The sequence below is a fragment of the Lissotriton vulgaris genome, chromosome 11, assembly GCF_964263255.1.
Source record: "Lissotriton vulgaris chromosome 11, aLisVul1.2, whole genome shotgun sequence".
NCBI lineage: Eukaryota > Metazoa > Chordata > Amphibia > Caudata > Salamandridae > Lissotriton > Lissotriton vulgaris.
In genome coordinates, this window is record NC_141699.1 from 457,000,328 (window position 1) to 457,026,242 (window position 25,915).

A 25,915-nucleotide genomic window follows, 5' to 3' on the forward strand; every position below is an offset into this window, starting at 1 on the left:
CCTGGTGGGGGCGATCCATCCGCCATCCTATGCGGAATGTAGTCTGCAGTATGGCGGTGAGACCGCGGTGGACGGAAAGACCGTCCGCCGCTTTTCCGCGCGTTGCGGCCGGGGTGGAAAAGGTTTAATATGGTGGCGGTGTTTATCAGACACCGCCAGCCATATTAGCACGGGCATTTTCCAATGCCTTTCCGTGGCAGCAATGCCGTTATGGAAAGGTATGCGGAGACACTCTGGAGAGGCCTGTTGCAAGCCCCCAGGGACTCCGGGGGGCTGGGGGGTACACATAGGGGGTACCTATGGTACCCCCCAGCATTGCAAAGTACAGCGGGCAGGCACCGCGCAGTGCCTGTCACGTTGTGCTTTGTAATGCACAACATGTATCTTTAGAATTGCAGCAGGCGGTGCTTTCAGGACCGCCTGCCGCAATGCTAAGAATACAGGATGCACCCGCCACTGTGGCGGGCGCATCCTAATACCCCCAATGGGACCCCTGCCGTTATAGCGGGCGGTCCATACATACGACAGGATGACGGGCGGACAAAGTCCACCCGTCATCCTAATTAGCCCCATTGTTGTTAATTATTTGATATTTATTTTGGGTAAATGTTTATTTTATTTTTTTGTGGTTCTTTAAAAAATAGTATATCATTGTGTTTTATCATCTTGTAGTTTAATTTAGGTGTGTGTTTTGGATATTAGTGTTAAAGCTTGTGTACTCAATGTTTTTTAAATGTTGTTTTATTAATAATATGTTTTCGAATGTATTAATAATGATGTTAATTATGGAAATAAATGTAATTAAAAAGGTTGAAGTGTTTTGTTATTGGTGGGGTGTTATTGGGTATGAAATACAATAAATACATTTATGTTTAAAAAATGTTTTATTTGTTAATATTTGCTACTTTTAAATAATTTTTGTTTATGAATGAATATATTATTATATTTAATATATTATTTGTAGGTTTTTGTTATATGTAAATAATATTATAATATGTGTTCTTTGCATATGTTTAACAGATTTCAATTTATATTTTTAAATACATATATTTTTTTATGATTTTGACATTTGTCGTATTTTTTGTTTTTTTTAACTGTTTAAGTGTTATTAGTAATTTTTGTTTCTCTGCTATCCAACAATTTCTCTAATATTGCACTCACTGGAGAGGGAAAACAATTTTGTACCCCTCCGCTATCCAACACTTATCCTACTGTTGTATTAAGTAATTTTCAGACCTCCGCTAACCAATACATTCCCTAATAATGCACTCACTGGAGTGGGAATAATCATGTTTGCCCTTCCACTATCCAACACTTTCCCTACTGTTACACACCGTGGATTGGGAATAGTAATTTTTACCCCTTTGCTATCCAACACTTACCCTACTTTTGCACTTACTGGAGTGGGAATAGTAAATTTTTACCCCTCCGCTATCCAACATTTTCCCAACTGGTGCACTCACTGCATTTGGATTAGTATATTTAATTCCTTCCCTATCCAACACTTACCCTACTTTTGCACTAACTGAAGGGATATTCGTAAATGTTACCCCTCTGCTATCCAACACTTTCCCTACGGTTGCACTCTTTGGAGTGGGAATAGTAATTTGTATCCCTCCGCTATCCAACATTTTTCCGACTGTTGCACTCACTGGAGTTGGAATAGTATGTTTTATTCCTCTGCTATCCAACACTTAACCTACTTTTGCACATAATGCAGTGGGAATAGTAATTTTTACCCCTCCACTATCCAACACTTTCCCTACTGTTGCACTCTTTGGTGTTGTGTTATTGGTGTGATGTAATAGGGTATGAAATAAAATAAATATATTTCTGTTTTAAATAATTATGTTGTTTGTTAATATTGGCTTCTTTTAAATAATTATTGTTTATAAATGAATTATTTATATATATTATGTATTATTTGTAGGTTTTTGTTATATGTAATTAATGGTATAATATGTGATCTTTTGTATATGTTTAATAGATATAAATGTATATCATTTAAATATTGATTTTTTTATTTTTGTGATTTTTTACTTTTGTAATAATTTTAGTTTTTTTCCAACTGTTTAAGTGTTATTAGTAATTTTTATTTCTGTGCAATCAAACACTTTCTCTAATTTTGTACTCACTGGAATGGGAATAGTAATCATTACCCCTCCACTATCCAACACTTATCCCTACTGTTGCACTCACTGGAGATTGAATTGTAAATGTATTTCCTCTACTATCCAACACTTACCCTACTTTTGCACTCACTAGATTGGCAATCAGAATTCTTACCCCTCCCTTATACAACACTTTCCCTACTGTTGGTCTTATGGAAGTGGGAATAGTCGTTTTAACCCCTCTGCTATCCAACATTTTTCCTCCTGTTGCACTCACTGGAGTTGGAAAAATAATTTTTACCCTACCGCTATCCAACACTTTCGCTACTATTGCACTCTTTGGAGTGGGAATAGTAATTTTTTCCTGTCTGCTATCCAACACCTTCGCTACTGTTGCTATCACTGTAGTGGGAATAGCATTTTTTACCCCTCTGCTATCCAAAAGTCAAGTTAGTTATTCCGCTATCCAACACCTTCCCTGCTGTAGCACTTATTGTATTGGGAAATGTTTGTTTACATTTTGGTAAATAATTTAATGTTTTAATTTATTATAGAATGTTTGTATTTAATTTATATATATGTATATCTATATATATGTAAAGTTTATACAACATTTGCACGTTAATATATGTAATTGTATAAATAATTGTGTGTTCATATTTTTTAATTAGGTTTATTTGTTATATTTAGTTAAAATGTATATTAAATGTAATTTATTTTGTTAACAATAATATTATTATATAATATATTTAATATATTTTATAAATATTTTTAAGATCTATATTTTTTACCTCAATATTTTTGAGTCAATATTTTTGTACTTACCTGTTAGGGTATGGGAGTCACTATTTTTAATTTGATATTTGGAACATCAATGTTTGTGACATCAATATTCTATCATTGAACCCTCAGTACCCTATCTACTGAGTTGTCAGTATTATGGACTATAGCATTGCATAGACATCTTAGAACTCATTCTATTCAACTCTAAAAAAGGAAGACATCAACTTTAAAGATTAATGTTTACTAACCCTACTGAATGTGATTTGGTCATGAACCGAGTGTGACAGTACTGCGAGACGAGGAACACACTGGAGATACCAAGGGGGTGTGTCACCATCAACACCCTCATTAGTGATAGCTGCTACAGCATACCATACATGAGGAACTAGTTGTGACTCTATCCACCAGGTACCACTTGAGTCTTGGGTGGCAGGACCAAGTGTTAGTGGGTTCTTGCCACCATCAGAAACTAAACTCGATATCACTGGAGAAAAGAGACATGTTGCTCCATACCACATCATCCCAGACTAAGGTGACAGATCGAGAATCGGAGGAAATCTGCACTGACAGTCTCTGGCTCCAGGTGAAAATGATCAATGATTTATTAATAACATTTGGTCTACAATGTGGAGCATTGGGCGTAAAGTCACAGCTATTGAGACAATCCCCAGGGGACTGACAGGCTGACACAATACAGCCATGTCAATTTGAAAAGCAACTTGATTTCTGGCATGATCAGACTGGAATATGAAGCATTGGTAACCCTACACATGCCTCAAATACAAAGAGTCCTGGGGTTTCCTCGCCTGAAAGATGAGGAAGGCATTAAGGAGGCTGTCAAGCATTTCTTAAGATCACAGACTGCGGGAATCGGACAGTACAGGTATGCTAGCGGTCCAAATGGGCACTCGGCTGACAAGGGGAATGGGGGGCCCAAAACTGGGACTGTTCTAGCTGCCTTGGGGACCCCCCAACAGAGAGAGGAGGCAATAAGCAAGCCCTCCACAACCTTACATCTTTCCTACAAAGGGAGTAAAATATTAATCTTTTAGGAACTGAACAAAGTGACTCAAAATTAGATGCACAGCATCACTTTGGTATTCAGCAAAACTGCGGGTTCCATGCACAGTGAAGACCAATGTTTTTCCAGATCCATTAGTGGCGAGGGACTTCCTAAAGAACAAATAATTAGTGGGTTTGGGGGCGTGGCGGGAGATAGGAGTATGTATGGCTGCTGGATGATTTAGCTGGACCAATGGAATAAAGCTAGAAGATGTTACTGTGTGAATCCCAATGATTTTGAACACCCATTTCTGTCATCTTTTGTTTACTTTTTAAGTTCCCTTTGGTAAGGAATAGCCATTAACGTCTTCGTATATACCGGTGTCTGCTATCAGAAAATACACAACAAAATTAAAGTTATTTAAAAGTAAAGTTCCATTTGATTGCTGCTACTGACCTTGACTTCCATAAAATGCTATGTATAAATTCCCTAACTGCAATGAGACCATACATGTGTGAGAGACTAAGATGTGTCAAGCTAGAATTGTTCCAGTTAAGCAATCTAAACATTCTTGGGTACGCACATTTTTACTAGGACAAATCAAACTATAACTGGGAGCTTGAAAGGAAATTTACACAAAACATGGAAATAAGGCCATATTCTGCTTTGAATTAAAGTCTTCGAATACTGCCATCCTGTTGACCTTTAGGCCCTCTTCTAGTCATTAAAAAGGCAGACATGTGATCAAAGCCTATTGGACCGTGACAGGACTAAAAGTTATTCACTGCTGCATTACATTTGCATTCTTTTTACCCACATATGTTTGAGAGTTTACTTTCATCCCTAAGGTGACTAATGTCACACGGCAAACGGGTATATTTTATGATGTAATTCTTGGGCCTTACTCAACTCCCTAGAATTGACTAAATATCTTTAGGGGCTTACCCAGCCTCTTCACACTGGACTTGTTTGGAATTGTTTTAAAAATGTGTGGATGGCCAACTATGGGCCCCATTAGGATGGCGGACGGACCTGCGTCCATCCGCCACCCCGAGGGGGAGGGACCGTCCGCAGGGGCAGCGGCGTTTCCTCCTTCGGAATTAGGATGTGACCGCCACCCTGGCGGTCACATCCCATATAGTTAACATTGCGGTGGGTTCTGCTTGAAGCAGCACCCTCCGCAATGTTAAATATGCATGTTTTCCCTTTGCATGCACAAAGCGGCAGGCACCGCGTGGTGCCTGCTGCTTTGTGTATGCAAAGGCAGGCGGGTACCATAGGTACCCTCCATGTGCACCCCCCACCCCCCAACACCCCTGGGGGCCCTCAACGGACCCCCAAACACTAAAGACCACATGCTTTTCCAAGGCGGAAAAGCTGCCGCGGAAAAGCATGTTTTCTTCCCCATCCTAATATGGCTGGCGGTGTCTAATAGACACCACCACCATTTTAGAGCTTTTCTGCCACGGTCGGACGGCGAGCGCGGCGTAAAAGCGGCGGACGGTCTTCCCGTCCGCCGATGACCCCCCAGCCATCCTAATCTGGCGGGGGGTCTTTCAAGGCACCGATTAGGATTGCAGTGAATCCGCATCCTCCGGGCCGGCGGTGGCTTTCGCCTGCCCGGAGGGTGCGGATTCACCGCAATCCTAATCGGCCCTCTAGTTTTAAGATTAAATAGTTCTGGACTGCAACGTGACAGGAACCAAGATGGCAGCCAAGTTCGGAGCTCCGCGACACATCAGAGCATGTAATCTTTATTCCGGTGGTTTCCACCATTTTATATGCTAAAAATGGGATCAGATTGCTCTACAATACCTGCGGAGTGATACACTGTCCACTTCATTCTTCTAGGAGTTTGTGGTTCTGTGAAACGTCGTAAGACCTTTGCTGCTGCATTTCAACCGCCATTTTGAACCCTTCCTGAGTGGAATTTTTTGCTCTTCAATATCCACATATCACTTGAGGTACTTTATATCTAATTTTCTTCATTGGTTTTTGATTGAATGTAGTCTACTGGAATCACCTACCTTATTGGAAGGGGTGTCCTTTCAGGAAGAATTTTCGTTTTTTTTTCTTTCCACGCATGAACTGACCTGGGCGCTTTTTTCTTAGTAAATGGGCAGAAGCAAACAATTGCTGCATTCCAATAGGAAGCTTATGACTTGTTATCGTGCGTCTGACTCTTTTTTTCTTGAGCCACATATGAACTGGTTAAATACTCCGGTTAGTATTGCTCGGTCTAATCTCTCTAAATCAATATCTTTGTCTACTGCGCCAACCAAATTACAATCACCCACCTCTGCAAAGTAAAGACTCTAACAAGACCCCTCCTCTTCACTTAAAGAGTCCCTACTAGTATCTATAGATACTGGTTTGGAGGAAATAAGAGCACTGAGACAATTTATTGAGAAAACCAACACTTGTCTGCAAGCACTAGACACTAAATGGTCTTCACATGACTCCAGGATATATGTGGTGAAGAAGCATGTTAATGAGGTACAAGATATACCGGCAAGGGTTTCTTTGCTGGAAAGAGATATTTTGCTTTTAAGGAAATTGGCTGTGGACCTTGAAAATGGAAATAGGCAAAACAGCCTTTGCATGTATGGTCTCCCGGAGGGTATTAAGGGAGCTGACCTAGGGGCTTTCTTCACATCATTCCTTCCGAAGCTTCTAGATCTTTCTACATCAGTTTCCCTGAATATCCAAAAGTTTATAGACTGGGTCCTCGTCTATCATCATCATCTTCGCCTTCGAAACCCTGTGGTGGGATTCTTCTATCTCTGAAATTTACTGACCTCCTACAAATTTTAAATGCAGCCAAGCTTAAGAAACAGATTACTTGGTCTGGAGCCAGATTGTTTTTGTCTCAGGATGTCTCCAGGGTGACTGCTAGGTGAAGAAGGGAATTCCTTGAGCTTCGACCAGCTATGCGTAACTTGGGTGTACGGTATGGCTTATTCCATCCCTGCTTGTTCAAGGTGAGTTTTCAAAAACGCACATCTACTTTTGAAGAATGAGCAGACCTTTGGAAACGTATTCATTCACATTCCTCATCTTCCATGGGTACTACTGATACTGCAGTTAATACTTGACTTTTTCCAGGACAGTTGTTGATTGTTTCTTGTTCTGACCCTCATTTTTATTCACTCTACAGATTGTCATATGTTGGATGTCTCTTAATAATTTGAATATTTCCTCTTTTCTTCTTCTTCTATTATTATTACAGACCATTCAAACTACTTCACATCCCTGTTTTCTGTTTGTTCTTGGCTCCTTGATGTGGTACACTTCCCTCCATTTGTTGTGCCGTCTTTAGTGTCTATTGAAAGTCCTTCTATTGTCTTGTTCCCATCATACGGTATGTATTACAGTTGTAAGTTTATATGTGTCATGTACTGTCTTCTCCTATCGTCTCTTTTACTCCCCTTTTCCTTTTTCCCATTTTCCTTATCTAACTGGTTTTCTTATCCCATTTTCCTTATCTAACTGCTACTACTGTTGATCAGGTTGGTTGATATCTAATTTTATTCTTCAATATTCAGAGTTGTTTCCTGGAACGTAAAAGGTTTTATTAACCCTATATGGAGGTAAAAAAATATTTCCCACTTAGCTTCCTATATTCCTGATTTAGTTTTAACCGAAACAGAAGCTCTCAAACTCAAACGGTACTGGGTTGGTTTATTTCTAGTTCCTCCTATGAGTACAAAGAAGAATGGCGTTATTATTTTGTATCAGAAAAAGTTAAAATGCTCTGTTATTTCTCAAGACATTGATTTGGAGGGTAGATGGTTAGTGGTTAAGTCACTTTTTAATAAAGTGCTTTTAACTGTATTTAATGTCTATGGACCGACTCAAGCAGACTAGGCTTTCTGGCCTATGATTAAAAAAAGTGTATCCAACATAAAGATGAGTTTTGTGTCCTAGGAGGTGATTGAAACAAGGTAATGGACCCATTTATTGAACGCAAATCCCAAGTACTCTTCAGTCCCCCCAGGACCCATAAACAATTTTGCACTACAATCATGCAGACATACTTTATAGATGCTTGGAGACTATGCAACCCAGACCTAACAGAATTTTCCGTCTTCTCCCCTCCACATGGCTCCTGTCCCGCTTAGACTAAATTTCCTCCTCAATTGAGCCCATTGTGATTTCTGATCATGCCCCAGTGGTTGCTGATTTTGAATTGCTCCACTCGCAACCTAGGTCTTCTAGATGGAGGTTTAATAATTTCCTTCTACATGATCAGTTTTTTCCTCCTCCTTTATTTCCTTTGCTGAGGAAATTATTTCTCTAAATGAGGGCCCATCTGCTTTCCCTACTTTGATGTGGGATATTTTTGAGGCTACCGCTTGTGATTTCATTATAGATTTTGTATCTAAAAAAAAAAAGAAACAATCACTTAATCAACATAAAACATGTTAGCCAACAATAAATACTTAGAACACAAATGTTATACTTCTTCGTCGGCTTCCACTCTACAGAAGCTTGTCCCTACAAAGCTGGACTTTAATAAAGTATCTACTGATAATGCCTCCTCCATTCTTTTAAGAAGCAGCTCTCGTTATTATGGGGGGTGAAACAAGGTTAGTTCTCTTCTGGCCAATTATTTCTAATCTAGGAAATAACGTATGTTGATAGATTCTATCCAATCAGCAGATGGAAAGCATCTCTTTAAAGATGAGGACATTTTATGTTTAAAGTATTTTATTAAAAAGGTACAGCAGCATATTAAAACAAACATACAAATATGCAGTGTTCGCGGCAGGAGGCGTCCCAGGATTAAAGTTCTAGTGTCCCAGCCCCGAGAGGCTGCCTCGATATCCTGCGTTTTGCATGGAAATGTGCAAAAGAAACGAAGGAGCATCGCCCCAAAGTCCTGTACCCCTCCTTAAGTAAACAATACCCTCCAACAAACCCCCCCCCACCACTCTCCCTGTTGTCATCCCTGTCATCCTTCCCAAACCCTTTCTCGCCTGTGGGGCCATGCTCCCCCCCCCCTCAAAGGAACAGTGCTTCACAACGGAGGCGTGAGCCTCATCAGTCTCAGGTATCTTGGACATGTAATTTCCTTAAATTCTGTGGACAGTAGTGAGTGAAAGGGTTGCCATAGCTCCTCAAAGCAAGTCACATCCCCCGCTAGTGTGAGTGACAGCTTTTCCATCCCCAGAACATGCCACAACCTGTGTAGCCAACCTGTGTGGGAAGGAATGGTAGGCGTGCGCCAGTGTATCAGTATGTTCCGAACCGCTGAACCCAGCATAATAGCAATCTGCCGTCCCCTCCTAGATTTCAGCGGGTACATCAAGCCATTTGGGAGACCCAGCAGGGCATACGCTGGAAATCGGGGTAGTTCAATCTCAAAGCATGCGTCAATCTCATCTATCACCGCTGACCAGTAGGCTTGCAATACGGGGCAGTCCCAGAGGATGTGTTTAGTGTACCAATCTGCCCACACTCTCGCCAGCATTTGTCACTAATGAGCCTGTTCATCTCGTGTAATCGTTCCGGGTGTGATACCAATAGGTGGAAACCTTGGTAAAGGTTTCCGTGAGGCCTACGTGATAGGCTGAGTGTCTTGCCCTGTATGAAATATGTCCCCACTCCTTAAGGCTAAGTGTCCTCCCCAGTTCTCTGTTCCAGCGTTCCCGACCAGGAATGTGGAAGTGGGAAGATGGGAGCTGGAGCATCCTATATAAGTCAGTTATGAGTTTGGCGTCCGAGGTGCGGGTTATTAGCCACCTTTAATACGGTAGCAACTTCCTGTCCGCAGACTCTCTAACGCGCGGCTGTAAGGCCCAGTGTCGGACCTGCCAGTATCTCAAGCGGTCCGTCTCGGCCATCTGATAATTGTCTCTAAAGCTCTGGAAGGGGATAACCCCCTCTGCAGTATACATGTGGAAAAGTGCTCTGCAGCCCCTTTTCCTCCAGTGTGAGAAGGCCCCTGGCTCTGTCCCCGGTGTGAAGTCAGGATTGTCCACAATCGGTGTGAACGGCGAGGGGAATGTGGTGAGATCGAAATCGTGATAGGTAGCATCCCACACTCTCAGCGGCACCCGCGTTATGTAAGAAGCATAGAGATTTGGGGGGCGGTGTGACCTGCGAAGGAATGGTATTTCCTGTAAAGGGCGCCCGGCTACTGCTTGATCCTGGAAGAGCCAGTGTTTATCGGACTCCCACCTACTCCATTCCACCAAGTATCGCAATTGGGACGCTTGGAAGTATTTGCGGAGGTCAGGGACTCCCAGTCCCCCGGATTCCGGCGCCAGAGTCGTAAGGGCGCGGCGCATTCGGGGCTTACGGCCCTGCCACACAAAGCGGGACACTTCAGTTTGCATCTGCTGAATCCAGCCTTTGGGGGGCTGTAGAGGTAGCGCTCGGAATAAGTACAGAATTTGGGGTAAAACTGTCTTTTTGATCGCTGCCACCCTGCCAAGCCAGGAAATCGTCCCCTTGTTCCGTCTCCCAAGTTTTTCCCTCACCTTCCTACTCATCGCCTCATAGTTAATGGAAACCATGGCCTGCAACGTTGGGGCTAGCGCAATCCCCAGGTATTGCACCTGATCCCGCGACCAACGTAGGGGGAAGAGCCTCTGTAGGTCGCTTCTCGTTGCCGGAGTCAGGGATACGCCCAGGGCTGTGGACTTCTCCACATTCATTCGAAAGCCAGCTACACTCTCAAAAGCCTTAAGTTCAGCCATACATGCGGGCAGGGCCCGCCTCGGGTTCTCCAATGTGAAAATTACATCGTCCGCGTAAAGGCTTATTGCATGGGTGAAACCACCCATTCGTACCCCAGTCAGGTCCGTATTCCGCCGCACTCGTTGAGCAAAGGGCTCCATGTAGAGCGCGAAGAGGAGCGGGGAGAGGGGGCATCCCTGTCTCGTTCCGCGTTCGATATCGAACCGCCGGGAACCACAGCCGTTCACTCGCACAGTCGCAGAAGGGAATTTATAGTAGTTAAACACCATGTTCCGGAATTTCTCCCCCATTCCCAACCTTGCCATCACCCGTTCGAGGTAGGGCCAGTGCACCCGGTCAAACGCTTTCTCAGCGTCAACCGAAAGCAGCATCCTCTCCCCCGGAATACGTGAGGCCTTTTCTAAGATGTGTACTATCCTTTTAGTGTTGTCCACAGTTTGCCTGCCAGGCACGAAGCCAGACTGGTCCGGTTTAATCAAGCCGGGGAGGTACTGTGCTAATCTCGTCGCTAGGATCCCCGTGTAGATTTTCAGATCTACATTTAGTAAGGAGATCGGTCTATACGAGCCACATTGCTTCCTGTCTTTCCCTGGTTTGGGAATAACTGACACTGTCGCCTCCAGGAGGTCCGGAGTGATAGCCCCGGGGTCAGAGAAAGAGTTAAACAGCCTGGTCAAGATAGGGGCTAACGTCACGCTGAATGTTCTGTAGAAGAGGGTGGTATAACCGTCCGGGCCAGGGGCCCTCCCTAATTTAAGCCTAGAAATCGCTGCTATCACCTCTTCGGTTCTGATCTCTCTCTCTAGGTAAGCTGCCTGCTCCGGGGTGAGGGATGATAGGGGCACCGAATCAAGGTAATCATCCGGGTCCTCCATCCGCGCGGCTTCCGCTGCATACAGGTCAGCATAAAATCGGCGGAAGGCCTCGGCAATTTCTGCGTCGCCTAAAATCCCCTGTCCCGCGCTCCCTGCTAATTCTTTCACCTGACGACTCTGATGTGCCACTCTCAGTTTGGCCGCCAGTAGGCGGCCACATCGATCCCCTCCCGTGTAATAGGCGTGCTTTAGGCGCAGCGCAGCATATTCAGCCCTATCTAAATCTAGTGAGGACAAGAGTTTCCTAGCTGCCTTCAACTGCTTCCAAACTCTCAGAGCCCCAGTGCGACGGTGTACGTGTTCTAGCTCCATGACCTTCCGTGTGAGCTCGTCTCGCTTTATTTTCCTATCTCGTTTGCCCGCGGTTGAAATCGCAATGAACTCTCCCCGTATTACCGCCTTAAGAGCCCCCCATTGAGTCGACAGTGAAGTATCAGAGTTAGAGTTGTGCAGCTGAAAATCCTTCACCGAGTCTATGATACTCTGCACTACCGCTTTTTTATGTAGAAGCGTGTCTCGAATCCGCCAAACGCCCCGCTCGGCGGGAGAAGGAAGGTCCCCGAGACCGGTGCATGGTCCGAAAGAGAGATGACTCCCATTTCTGAAGCGGTAGCCAAGTCACGGACAGGTCCGGAGACCAGCAGATGATCCAGCCTGGCGTACGTCTTGTGTGCGTGTGAGTAATAGGAAAAGTCCCTATCGGTTGGGTGGAGCCCTCGCCAGAGGTCGTGCAGATCTAAATCAACCAACTGCGTCTTCACCGCTTGCGAGAGTTCCCCAGTTTGCGGGTGTCGCTGCGCTGATCTGTCTTTTGAGGAATCAAAGACCAAATTTATGTCCCCTCCTAATATTATGTGTCTGTCCGGTGATGCTGTGATATCCTCCAGTGCTTTGCGTAGGAATCTATCTTGCTGTTCGTTTGGGCCATAAACTGTGCCTACTGTAAACACCAGGGTTCCCAATTTAAGTCTGTAGGCCAGGAGTCTCCCTTTTTGTTCTACAAATTTGTGCAGCACCTCCCCCCTGAAGGATTTGGACAAAAGGATAGCCACCCCAGCCGCTTTGGTCGTGTTGGAGGAAAAGAACTGTGTAGGGAAATGGCGGGGCCGCCTCCTGTGACAATCACCGGCCAATAGGTGGGTTTCCTGGAGCAGACAGACGTCTGCCTGGGAGTTTTTCAATAATGACAGGACAGCCCTTCTCTTCGTGGGATTATTCAGTCCCTTAACATTCAGGGTAAGTATCTTCAACTCTGCCATGGACGGTCGGGACTACTTTGCCTATGTGTGCGATCTAGAGTGCGTGGCATCACGATGGCTTCCAAGTGAACGTGTGTGTCTAGACTAATACTCGCAGACCCCTTAGAAGCACTGGACAGGGCAACCCCCAACTTCCCCCCCTCAACTCCTCCCCTCCCCAACCCCCAACACTCCCCCCCCTTCCCCTCAACTCACACCACAACTTCCCCAACCCCCCCCCTCTTCAACTCAAACCCCAGCATCCCAACCCCTCCCCTCCGCCCCAAACTTCCCAAAACTTCCTGAAGTAGTCCCAGACAGGCCCAAGCGGACCAGTCCGTGGAATGTTACCTTAGTGGACGTCCAGCCACACGTGTTCAAACCATCGTCCCCCCCCCCCCCCACTCCAAGCCAGCAGTTGAAATATTGCCATGATTTACTCCCCCCGGAGCACGTTTAAGCGGTCAATGCAACCTCCCCCGAACCTCCAAGCTCCTCAGATGCTGTCCGAACAGCGTCCTCTCGTTCCGCTCTGATAGTCGGAGACCCCGGCCTCCGCAACACCCCCATTGTCCTTCTTGCAACTCGTTGCCAACCTCCGTCAGCTGTGCGTCGCCTTCTCGGTGTACGGGATTCCTCCTCCTCCGCGGTGATGCCCAGGATTTCGCAAGTGTCCTGTAGGGATCGCAATTGGTGTGTCTCTCCCTGCCACTTAAAAATAATAAGGAAGGGGTGACCCCAGGAGTAGGGCGTGTCGTGCTGCCTGAGGAAGTCCGTCACAATCTTAAATGCTTTACGCTTCTCAAGCGTGAGTGTAGACAGGTCTTGATATAGCGCCACAGGGTGGTCGTGGAAGGTGAGCGAGCGTGCTTTTCGTGCCTCCGCCATGATCCTTTCATTCAGCGGGAAGTCTGGGAGGAACGCTAGAATGTCTGGAGGGGGGCCATTAGCCCTTCTGGGGGGTCCCACCCTGTGTGCCCTGTCGATTCTAATGAGGAAATCGTCCCCCTCTCCCAGGACTGTGCGAAAGAGTTCCTGCAGGTACCTGACTATATCCGGGTTCTCCTCCGATGATGGCACACCCCGGACCCTAATGTTGTTCCTTCGTGACCTATTCTCCAAATCCCCGTTATGCGATTGGAGGTCTAAGTGCTGTTCCCGAAGAGTCAGCACTTCCTGCTGTAAAAAAGTGATCTCCTCATCTTGTCTGTGCGTGGAGCTCTCGACAGTGGCCGCCCTCTCACCTAAGCCGTCCACTTCCCTGCGGATTTCTCTCACCTCTCCTGCTACTTCCTGCTTCAGGGCCTGGAAGTCTTCCCTCAGCGTGCCAAATAGAGACTCCAAAAAGGATCTGATGACTGGAGGTTCCGCTGCCGCACCAGACTGCGAACTCCCAGCCGCTCCAGGCGAGGAGGAGTTCTTGTCCCCCTTGTTCTGCTGTCGGTTGAGCATCTCCGGCAGCGTGCGATCGTTGCGTTTACCCCCCCGTTGAGCAGCCATGATGCAGGCCCTTCCACCAGTCCGCGTGCCCGTCTCTGCCTTTCCTCACGCTGACTCCCACACCCCCAGGAGTCTGCCTCTAGTCCAGGGCGGGCGTTGGTCTGCGTCAACCCCAAAGACCACGGCCGATCAGGGTCAATCGCTACACCCCAGGCCGAAGCGGGGGAAGTTGCGCTTGTTGCCCCTAAGGTGTCCCCGGTGCCGTGCTTCTGGGGTGGACAGTGGCGCAGGGGCTCCAATGTTGTTTTTGATTTCCAGCCGGGACCCGGGGTCAAGGCACCCACCACACTAGCACGGTGTCCCGTAGTGCTCTGTGCCCACTCCTCCACAGCCCTCCAGTCGTGTCCTCGTACCTGCCTGGGCCAGATGCCAGTCGCGGTGTCCGCCGGTGAGGGCTGCCGCCCGGATCTTCGTCGTCTCCCCCCAGGTACTCCGAGGCGTCTGCGGGGGAGAGAACTGCATCAGGGTTGCATCCGCTGCCCCTCCGCCGGTATCGTCACGCTGGTTGCGCGGCCGGTTTGCTGTGGGCCTCGCTGGCGACACTGCGCACAAGTAAGCTGGTGCCGGGGGTTCGGGGGTGCCACAGGCTTGTTAGGTGCTCATGTCCTCTCGGCCTCAATCAGCGCTTGCTAGAGCCGTAACTCCGCTGCATGCCGCTCCTGGCCTCCCGCACTGCCCGGGTAGGCCTCCAAGCCGGGCACTTGCGTAGCTCCCACCCCGGTCAAGTCAGCACCTCGGGGTGGGGAGATCTTCAGGCTCTAGCCAGTGGGCCCGCTGCTTCAGGCACCCCGCCCGCTTCGTGGCCGAGGGCTCCCACCTGACAGCGGGGATCGACTGCTCCAGTCAGCGCACTCACTGTTCGGTCTTCGGGCCATCTGCAGGTCCGGGCGAAGATCCCCGGCCTCGGCTCATCACCATCTTGGAGCTCAGGGAGGATAGCGGAAGCTCCCCGGACACCGCACCGCGCTACACCTCTATGACTGGTTTCTCAGTCCGCCGCTGCCGACGAGCCCCGCACACTCCAGCCGGCCAGCTCCTTGCCCTCCTGCTGTCCCGTGGTCCGCTGTCCCGTCGGGACGGGAGTGCTGTGCCAGCCCCGGTCGGCACCGGTCAGCAACTCGGCACTTCGAACTCGGTGAGTTCGTGCTCTGCGGGGCTCAGGCGGCGGCGGTCGGTCGGTCACCTCTTCCCCTAATAGCTCAGCTGCACAGTGTGGCTCCGGGGGGGAGATTTAGCTTAAATCAGGGCTTGGGGCCTCGGATGGGGTCAGGAGCTCCGGCAGACACGTCCTTCTACCCCGCCATCTTGGCCACGCCCCCAGAGGTCGATGAGGACATTTTAGAGGAATTTACAAAGTTCTATAAACCGTTTTATACTCCAGAACCCCCTGCTTCTGTCTCTTTAATAGATACCTATCTTAGTTATGTTACCCCCTTTTCCTCTTCTGTGAGTATTGGTTTTGCCACTCTGGACTCTGATCATTCGATTCAGGAATTTTTTAGATTTTTAGGTCTCCTAAGGAAAAATAAATCCCCCTATCCTGATGGATTTGGAGTGGAATTCTGTCTATAATTTTCAAGTCTTCTGATTCCAAAGCTTTTCCAACTGTTTCAATATTTTTGTACTACTGGTAAGGCCAATGGTACCTTTTTAGAAGCCACTATATGTCTCATCCATAAGGTAGGCAAGGATCCAAAGCTTTGCAAGAACTATCTTCCCATATCCCTTATAAATTTCAACTATAAAACTTTGATGAATTTGATTGGGCCAGAACAATGTGTTTTTTTCAGGGCAGGTTAGCTTCTGATAATTCACGGTTACTATTTTATGTCTTGAATAATACTTCTTTTCTCTCTTGTCCTCTAGCTGAGGTGTCCATTGATGCGGAGTAGGCTTTTGATAGGATGGATGGTTCATTTTTATTTAAAGCTCTTCTCTGGCATGGCTTTGGTCCTAAATTCATTTAGCCTATTTCGTTATTTTACACATCACCAAGAGCTTCTATCATGGTCAATGGACTTATTTCCAAACTCCTTTCATTACAACATGGTGTCCATCAAGGATGCCACCTATCTCCTCACTTATTTATCTTAGCTCTTGAAACTTTTCTATCTCATATCCATCACATTGCTTTTATTTCTGGTTTTACTTATGGTGACCATCATTTGAAACTATGTACCTATACGGATGACATTTTACTCCAGAATTTTCTACTCCCCCTATATTACAAGAAATTTCAGATTTTTAAGTAGTTTCAGATTATAAAATCAACTCTGACAAGATGGAGATTCTTCCCATAACCAAATGTTGTTTCAAGAAACAGTTTGATTCCACTGGATTTCTTTGGAATATCTCTAGAATAAAATACTTAGGTATATGGGTCACTAATTCCCTATTGGATACGGTCAAAATAAATATGAAGGAAGGTCTTGATTGCATCTCCAAACTTCTTTCCTCCAGGAACACTCTTTTTCTTTCATGGTGGGGACATCTAGATTCTATTAAGATGATGATCACTTCCAATATGCTATAAATTTTTTCAATGATTCCAGTAAACATTCCTATATTTACTTTTAAAAAAATCTATTCTCTTCTCTCTAACTTTCATGACATAATAAGAAATGTAGAATCTTCCTATCACATCTTAGAAAGCCAAAATCGAGTGGCGGCGGGAATTTCCCAGATTTTTGGATTTATCACAAAGCCTTCTTAAACAACCTTCTCATTGGCTACTCACTGATATTTTTCATTACACTCCTTATGGGTCACTATTGAACACTGCTTACTTGCTCCTTTTTCTTTCAAAGAAGTTCTTGCCTCTGCTGCAAAGACTAATTTCACATCTATTCCACTATTTAAACATAATTGCTCATTATTAAGCGCTCTCTGTCAGTCACAGTTAATGACTAGAAATTCCTTTCTGCTATCTCCTCCCTAGTGCAATTCTCTCATTACTATTAATAATAGATCTCTCTATTGGAGTTCTTGGAGACTTAAGGGGACTGCTCGGGTTCAGGATTTGTTTGATAGAATGACTCCTTGTTCTTTTCCCCATTTTCAGGCTGCATTTAAGTGTCCTCACTCGTTTTGGTACAAATTTTCGAAACTTATGGAACTTTTTCTGGCCATTTTTCGATAATTTCCGTCGAGTGAATCCTTGTCCACACAGAATCCACTTCTACAAATATTAAAGGTTCTTCCAAAGGCTTCCCTAATTTACAAATTCTTTCAGTCTACTGGTCTTAAGTGTGCTAAATCTAAATTGGAACTTATTTGATTGGAGGATCCGGGTTGGGATTGGAGATCTGATTTCTGTAACAAGATTTGGGCTTGATCATTAAAAATCTCCTGATCTGCATCCACCACTCAATCTTTGTTCTTTCTATGTCATAGACTGTTCTTTACTCCTATTTCCATAGCTAACTTTGCACACACTAACAACAGGACTTGTTGGTCTTGTAACTGCCCTCTGGCTAATCTAATGTACCACCAGGCAGCCGAATGCCGCCTGTTTGTGCTTCTACGCCTGACTACAGCAGAGCAGGTGTTGTGCAACAGTGTGATGTGGATGAAGGTGAGTGATGAGATACAACTCTGGGAATCCTTGCCCAATATTTTATTCGTGGCGGCCCAGGGTGTTAGTTAAAATTAGTGATGCAGCTACCAGTAGAAAAATTGCGACTACTTAGTTGGCTAGGTGTTGGCGGTCTAGATGTTTCAGTCCCAGAGGAAAAATATGCGGGACTTTCGTCAGGATCAGGAAAAGGTGAGTGAGTGTCAAAAAGTAGTGCCACGTGTGAATCTCTCCTACACACGCGCTAAGGTGTGTGGAAAAAAGTGGAAGAAATTAAAAGAATTAAAAAGTGTGGCTGTGTTACTTACAGGCACTGCAGGTATGCGAGAAAAATCTTCGCTAAAGATTCCGTTCCAGTAGATCGGGGCGCATGGAGAGGCACTCCCGTGTACGTTTTGTATAGTTGGAGTCCTCTGTGGAAAACCTAGTCTGGAGCCGGGACGCCGTGGGCACCAGAGAGCTGTGTGAGCTGCAAATTGCTGGATAAAATCAAGGAAATATAATTCAGAGTTCCATCCGTCTAGGGCTGTTAAAGGCAGTGGCATTCTAAATGGGTAACACTATTAATTGTCTATTAAAATGTTCTCTGTAAAAGTGCAGAAGAATTAGCAGATTGTACTGCTTTGTGATAATAAGAAAGGAATGTCTTTGTATGGTAATCCATGCATATGTCCTTCCGAGCATGCACCTGACGTACCGACATGGCAGAATTAAAAGCAAATTGAAAAATTGTAAGATAATTGTTTCTGACTAGAGAGAGGAAGAGATTGGTAATTTAAAGAGGCTATGTATTGAGCTCAGTCATCCTGGGAGGCACGTTATTGATCCATGCAGTGTGAGGAAGTATTGGAGGGTTACCCAGAATGTCTGACAAAAGGTAAGCAGCTAATGCTTGTTTCCAAAGATGATGATGGGAGAACACCTTTTAGGCAGTGAAGTCTAGGGTGACAGAATGACAGACGGACAGACATACAATGCAATACACTAATTATAGGTCTGAAATAAAAAATGCACATGTTCTCTGCAAAACAGAAGGTAAGGGGCGATATTACAGCCAATAAGGGTGAAAAAACATTTTCTCTCGTTATTCTGCATTACTTAAAACCAATGATGTAATCAGATGCTAGTTGACTGATTGCCAGTAGTAATTTTATTGACACCCAGGTGACTTCATTTCTGTTATTACCTTGGTGACCCTAAACTCTACTGACTATATCTAAGAAATACGTTTTTAGGAGTGTGTCAATGGAGATCAAGCTGTTAGTTGCTTTCATGTATTTAAACAAAACATTTGAAAACAATTGTAATTTAACTACTTTGAGCAGACTCGCTGTATATTTTTGGAACACCCTAACAACAAATTCTGTTGTATCTTGAGTTTGTGGAACACTTAAAAAACACATAATAGCTGGCCTTTAATGAATTGATTTGTGCTAAGTGCTGTAGCTGATTAAATAACATGCTACTCAATTTAGTGGTATTCAATTGCATTTTTACAGTTTTATTAAAACACAATTCGGACATTCTGACCTTCAGCACAAGGATAACAAAGTTTGAGCCCCCCATGCAAACTACATGGAGGCCCCCCCTCAGGACTGTCAGGAGCTGTCACGCCAGGGTACTGTGCTAAGTGGCCCCCTGGAGCTCGGGCCCTCACAATGCAGGGGCCGCGGGCCTTTGTTACAACACTAAGGAGGAAGGAGAGGGAGAGCTTGGGATATGTAGTCCCAGGACGTGCCCCACCCAGGAATAGGTTGATTAAAAGAAAAATCTGACCCCACTATTGCTCTATACAAAGCAGTGTGAACAATTCTCCTTTTTTTTATTTTATATTATTTTATTGACAAATTAGTTAGGAAGACATGGCTGTGTACATATAATAAAAAAAGACAATTATTTACAAGATAAATATAGTTTGTTCCATAACAAAGATGTTTCATTTTCCACTTGGACCATATTTACAAGGTGAATCAATTATTTATATTGAGAGCAAAAAACAGTAAAAACATAGTTATCTACAGCAACAAAATAGATATCCAGCAGAAAGATAAAGTTAAATAACCAAAGAGTCTTCTAAAAAGAAAGTTACCCCAGATTTTCTCGATTTTTTTTTATGAGCAAACTCCTCTGAGTTTTGCGAGCCCTAACTCCATCGAATGGATTTCGTTGACTAGTGACCACCATTCCCATATGCTAGGGGATTCAGGACATATCCAGGCTCTAGCTAATGTGAGTTTGGCGCAGGAGATAAGGATAGTTATCAGGGCAGATTGAGGAAGGGAAACAGGATGGATGTCGAGTAAGATTATTGGTATTGTAAGAGAAGGTAAGAAGATTTTCTTGATTTCCAAAACTTTAAGTATTTCCCCCCCAAAATCTTTTAAAGTCAGACAGGAGAACAGCATGTGTCCTAAGACTGCTGCATAAGCAGAGCATTTAGGGCATTTGGTACGATCACCTTGAATGTTATTAAGGGACCACTTAGAGATCTTTTCCGGTGTATAGTATAGCATATATGTTGTTCGAAACTGCTGTAACCTTAAACTGGACGATCGTACAAGGTTATTAATATTAGATAAGGAGCATGATATTTGTTTGGGAGTTATGTTTAAGCCGATTTTACTACTCCATTTTTCCGCTAGTTTTTGACAATCGTCAGTTTTAATGGCACAGAGATGTTTGTAGGCCTCACTTATCAAATATTTGTTTTTGGTGGAACATAAACAGTTCCAGATATCACAGTCTAAAATGTTGTGGATTTGGTTCTTCCTTATTAGAAAGTCATGTATTTGTAAATATTTGAATCTCATTGTTTCCGTCAGATTATACAGAGTTTGAAGTGTATTATAGTCTGAAAACCCTTGCACGCCGTACAAATCTCCCAAAACCTTAATTCCATGAGCAGACCATCTAAGGGCCATGCCATCGTTGAAAATCCCCGGAAGGCCCGGATTGACCCATAACTGTTGTTTCGGATGATAAAAAGATGTATTGCAGTAAGATAGAATGTTAACCATTATCCTAAAAATATCTTTGGCGGTCTTGAATTTCACCCTCTTGTAGTAATTAGGGTAGTTTGCTCGCAGTAAAAACATTTTTGAGGGGGGGCGTGGCTAGCGGCCGAACATGGCGGCAGCATAGAGGACTAGCTCCGGCAGGGAAGCGGCCTCTCCAACTATCCGTACTCTAATCCGTGGCTGAATCACACCTCGGACGGAGGCACCAAACGACCGAGACCGGACGGAATTGGCGGCAAGCAACCAGACGAAAATCGGAGGCTGGATGGCGGAGTTATCGTCGAGTGCCGAGGCGATCGAAACATAGGCCTGACTCCGGGGGATCCAGTGGCGAGTGAAGCCGACCGGAAGTGTGTTTTACCCGGCTGCAGCAGACCGGAAGTGGTCGGGACTGGAGGAGCGCCCCGCGACACGACCAGCGAACAGGGTCTCTGTCCTGGGACAAGACGTGTGCCATAACTGAAAGCGGTGCGTAGAAGGAGGTGCCCGAAGACCGTCTGGAATACCGGGGAAATAGTATTTTGCCGGAAGACGCAGACCGTCTGCTACGACACGAACATCGTGGCATTCACCCCCATTTCTACAGGAGCTTCTCCTTGGATCGGACTGTGGGCCACGTTGTAGCGGCGACTGATCCTTTTGCTCCCCTTGCTCCGAAGGCCTGCGTAATTACCACGAAAACACTATGGCAGGGAAGGGTACCAAAGGTGGTACGACTCAGACGCGTATTGAACGATACACTAATGACAAAACCGCGTCCCCTCCAGCGGATGGGCGACACTCGTCCGCAAACACAGTGGACAATGTGGGAACTAAGAAGGCGACACTGGACGATGTCATGAGGGCCCTCACGCAGGTCCAGACAACAGTGGGCTCCATCTCGACCGAAATAACCCTCATCCGGGCGGATCTCCACAAAATGGCCGAGAAGGTAGGGTCACTGGAATTGGTTACGAAGTCGCTGGTTGAGGATGTGTCGGAGCTACAGACGGCCATGGTGGCGGTAATGGCGGAGAACAAAATCCTAAAGGACAAGCTGGACGACCAAGAAGGATGCTCCAGACGGAACAATGTACGTATTCTTGGTGTACCGGAATCGGAGGGCACGAGAGCAACGGACCTATACGTGGAGGATCTCATTAAAACGCACCTCCTACCTAAAGGGCTGTCGGCCTTCTTTTCGGTCGAGAGGGCGCACAGAGTCCCGGGCGGACAGCCTAAACCAGGGGCGTCCCCCAGACCGATCCTGGCGAGACTGTTTAATTTCCGTGATCGGGATGTCATCCTTCAAGCAGCACGGGTCTCCCCGCCTGTGAAAATTCTGAACTCTACATTGGTGTTTTTCCCGGACTACACGGCGGAGGTGGCCAGACGGTGGAAAACTTTTTTGGACGTTAAAAAGGAGCTCAGGAAACGAGAGATTCAATATTCCATGATCTTTCCGGCCAGGCTCCGGGTGGTGGCAGAGAACAGGACTTGGTTTTTTGATAACCCAGAAACTGCACGAGACTGGCTGGACGGCTGGCGTCCTGCCTCTCAATCTCGCCGCCCTGGTCAAACTAAAAATGGCCAACACTCGAAAGACCGGGACGACGTCGGAGATGCTGACATGAACAGTGGCAGAAGCTCGCCGATTAGAGACAATGTTGATGCAAACCAGGAGGTGGACATATGAACATTCAACAGGTACGAGACATTCTTGCTTGGGACCGTCGCCGGAACTGCCATGGACACTGGGCCGAGGGCCTCTGCAGAGGGTATGAGGGGTCGCTAATTCCGGAGTACTCCTCACCCCCAACGAGCAAGTAACTGTGTGTTTTTCTCGGGGTGGGTTTAAGCACTCTGCTAAATTGGGGTGGCGGGCAGTTTTGAGTCCGTGTGGCAGGGAAGCAGGGCGGGTGGGAGTTTGGGGCACGGGGGGTTTCAATGGTTTGTTAGTTTGTATTGTTTGGCTCTACTGATCATATTGACGTTTCTCTTTGTCACACTGTGCCGAATTTCATACACCGGGTGAACCACTACTGATCTGATAGCACTGCAATTGCTCCAACATGCGATTAGAAACGAATGTCTGACATAATATCGACAGACAAAATATCTACATACAAAAATATCGGGACAAAAATATCGAAATCAAAAATATCGAAGTCATATCTTCATAAAGGTAAGTACAAAAATATCGAAAAATTAATATCGTAGTACAAAAATATCGAAATTAAAAATATCGTTTTTTAAAATGTATTAATAATAATGTAAAAATAATTTTAAAATACATATAATTTTACAAATATTAAATAAAAATATTAAAACATAATTAAAAAATTAAAACTAATACATATACATTTAAAAAAAATTAAACACTTAATAATTTAATGTATTTTTTTTTTTTAATTTCATTTAATTGATTTAATTTAAATTTATTTTATTTTTACCCTCAACGCCTGTACCCCAAAAACCCAAAACTGACCCTGAACCCTAAAAATATCCCTGTACCCCAAAAACCCAAAACTGACCCTGAACCCTAAAAATACCCATTTACCCAAAAACCCAAAATTGACCCTGAACCCTAAAAATACCCCTTTACCCAAAAACTGAAAACTGACCCTGAACCCTAAAAATACCCCTTTACCCAAAAACTGAAAACTGACCCTGAACCCTAAAAATACCCCTTTACCCAAAAGCTGAAAACTGACCCTGAACCCTAAAAATACCCCTTTACCCAAGAACTGAAAACTGACCCTGAACCCTAAAAATACCCCTTTACCCAAGAACTGAAAACTGACCCTGAACCCAAAAAATACCCCTTTACCCCAAAAACTGAAAACTGACCCTGAACCCTAAAAATACTCCTTTACCCAAAATTAATTATTAATATTTAATTACCAATTAATTATTAATTAACAATAACAATAAAGTAACTATATTAGCACATTAGCTGTAATTAATTAAATTTAATAATTATTATTATTTTTTCCCAATTATTTAATTAAGAATACCAAAAATGTATATATATAAACAAATTACTCTAATTAATGTAATTAACTAATTAATATTAATTAATTACCAACTAATTAATAATTAAAAATATGTACAACATTATATTAATTAATTAACTAATTAATATTAATTAATTACCAATTAATTATTAATTAAAAATATTTACAAACATATATTAATTAATTAATTATTATTAAATTACTTCCCACCCTATTCCCCTATAAACCCATAACCCGCTACAGAACATATTTATCAATTAATCAATTAATTAAAAATAATTAAAAATTAATTCTCAATTAATTAATTAATAATTCCTACTAATTAATAATCAATTTAACATAGTTAAATTACTTCCCACCCTATTCCCCTATAAACCCACAACCCGCTACAGTACTAAAAGACAATATTTAATTAAATTACATTAAAAATAAATAATAAAACATAATAAATACAATATAATATACACAAAATTTATTTAAAATTGATATTAGTAACATCGAAATTATTTATTTCGATATTATTGACATCGATATTTAAAACTTCGATATTACTAATATCATACTAATATCGATATTAAGACTGTCGATATTACTTACCTTTTATATTATGTCCCATCGATATTTAAACTTCGATATAATTGTATATCGAAATTTAAAACTCGATATTTTGTCTGTGTACCATTAGAAACACATGGGGGGAGGGACCTCCATCGAACACAGTTTTGTCCTACCCCATGGATTCCCAGTCTACGTGCACGGTCTCACAATGGCAGAACATCCACGACCAAGTAACATAACAGCTGATCCCGAGGTGGGGCCTGTGCCGCCGATACAGATAATGTCATGGAATGTTAGGGGGTTGGGGGACAAAGTGAAGAGAGGGCTGGTTCTCCAGTGTATCAGAAGGTTAAACTGCGACCTTGTTCTGCTTCAGGAAACACATTTAGTGGGTGCAGCTAGCAGAGCTTTAGATAGACGAGGTTACCGCATGGTCACACACTCAGATTTCACTTCAGGGTCCCGTGGGACGGGTATTTGGGTGAAAAAGACGTCCCGATTCATACAACAGTCTACCAAAACGCCATCACCAACCATAAACGCACGCAGAAACAGGAACTACTAGCGTTAGAACTGAAGCTGGAACAGGCGAATGCGGCCTATATGGCACTACCGTCGGATGACACTCGCCACTCACTACACCTCTGCCAACAGCAGCATGACGACCTTCTTAGGCGAAGGGCGTTAGAGAATATAGAGGCGACAGCGCATAGGGTCTATGATATAGGCGATAAAGCCAACAAATTGTTGGCCTGGCTGGACAGGAAAAAAGACGGCAGTAAGCACATTCTACAATTGCAGGACCCGGAAGGGACATGTCACACGCGCCCCTCTGAAATCGTCGACCTCTTAGCGAACCACTTTCAGGCAGTCTACACCCCGAGGGAGGTGGTCACGGCCGAAGCGGCAGTGTTGGCGCTCCAAGGGGTAGAGGTAGAGACGTTATCACCGGAGGCAGTGTCTGAATTGGAAGAAGACCTCACGGTGGAGGAGCTCCGTATGGCGATAGGTGCGCTACATACGGGTAAGGCACTGGGCCCTAACGGGATACCGATTGAGTGGTTTCAAGCAATGTCGGATACCCTGTGCTCACCGCTGTTAGCCATGTTCGAAGACCGTCGAGAAACTGGGGCTCTGCTATTGGACCAGCGCTTAGCGACTATAGTGGCCATCCCGAAGCCGGGCAAACCGCCCGCAGATTTTGCATCGTATCGCCCAATCTCGCTCCTCAACGCAGAGGCGAAGATTCTGGCGAAACTGATCGCAAATAGACTGACCCCGCACCTACAACACTTGATTCACCCGGACCAGTCAGGCTTCATGCCACATAGGAGCACGGCGCCAAATCTCCGACGTGTGCATGGAGCATTGGCTCGCGCACATTTGCTGAAGGGGCCGGCTGCCATTTTGTCACTGGATGCCAGAATGGCTTTCGATATGTTAGAGTGGCAATACCTATTCGCAGTCCTAGCCCGGATGGGCTTTGGTCCAAAATTTTTATCCTGGATTAGACTGCTATACACGGACCCGGTTGCCCATGTGGCGGCCAATGGCC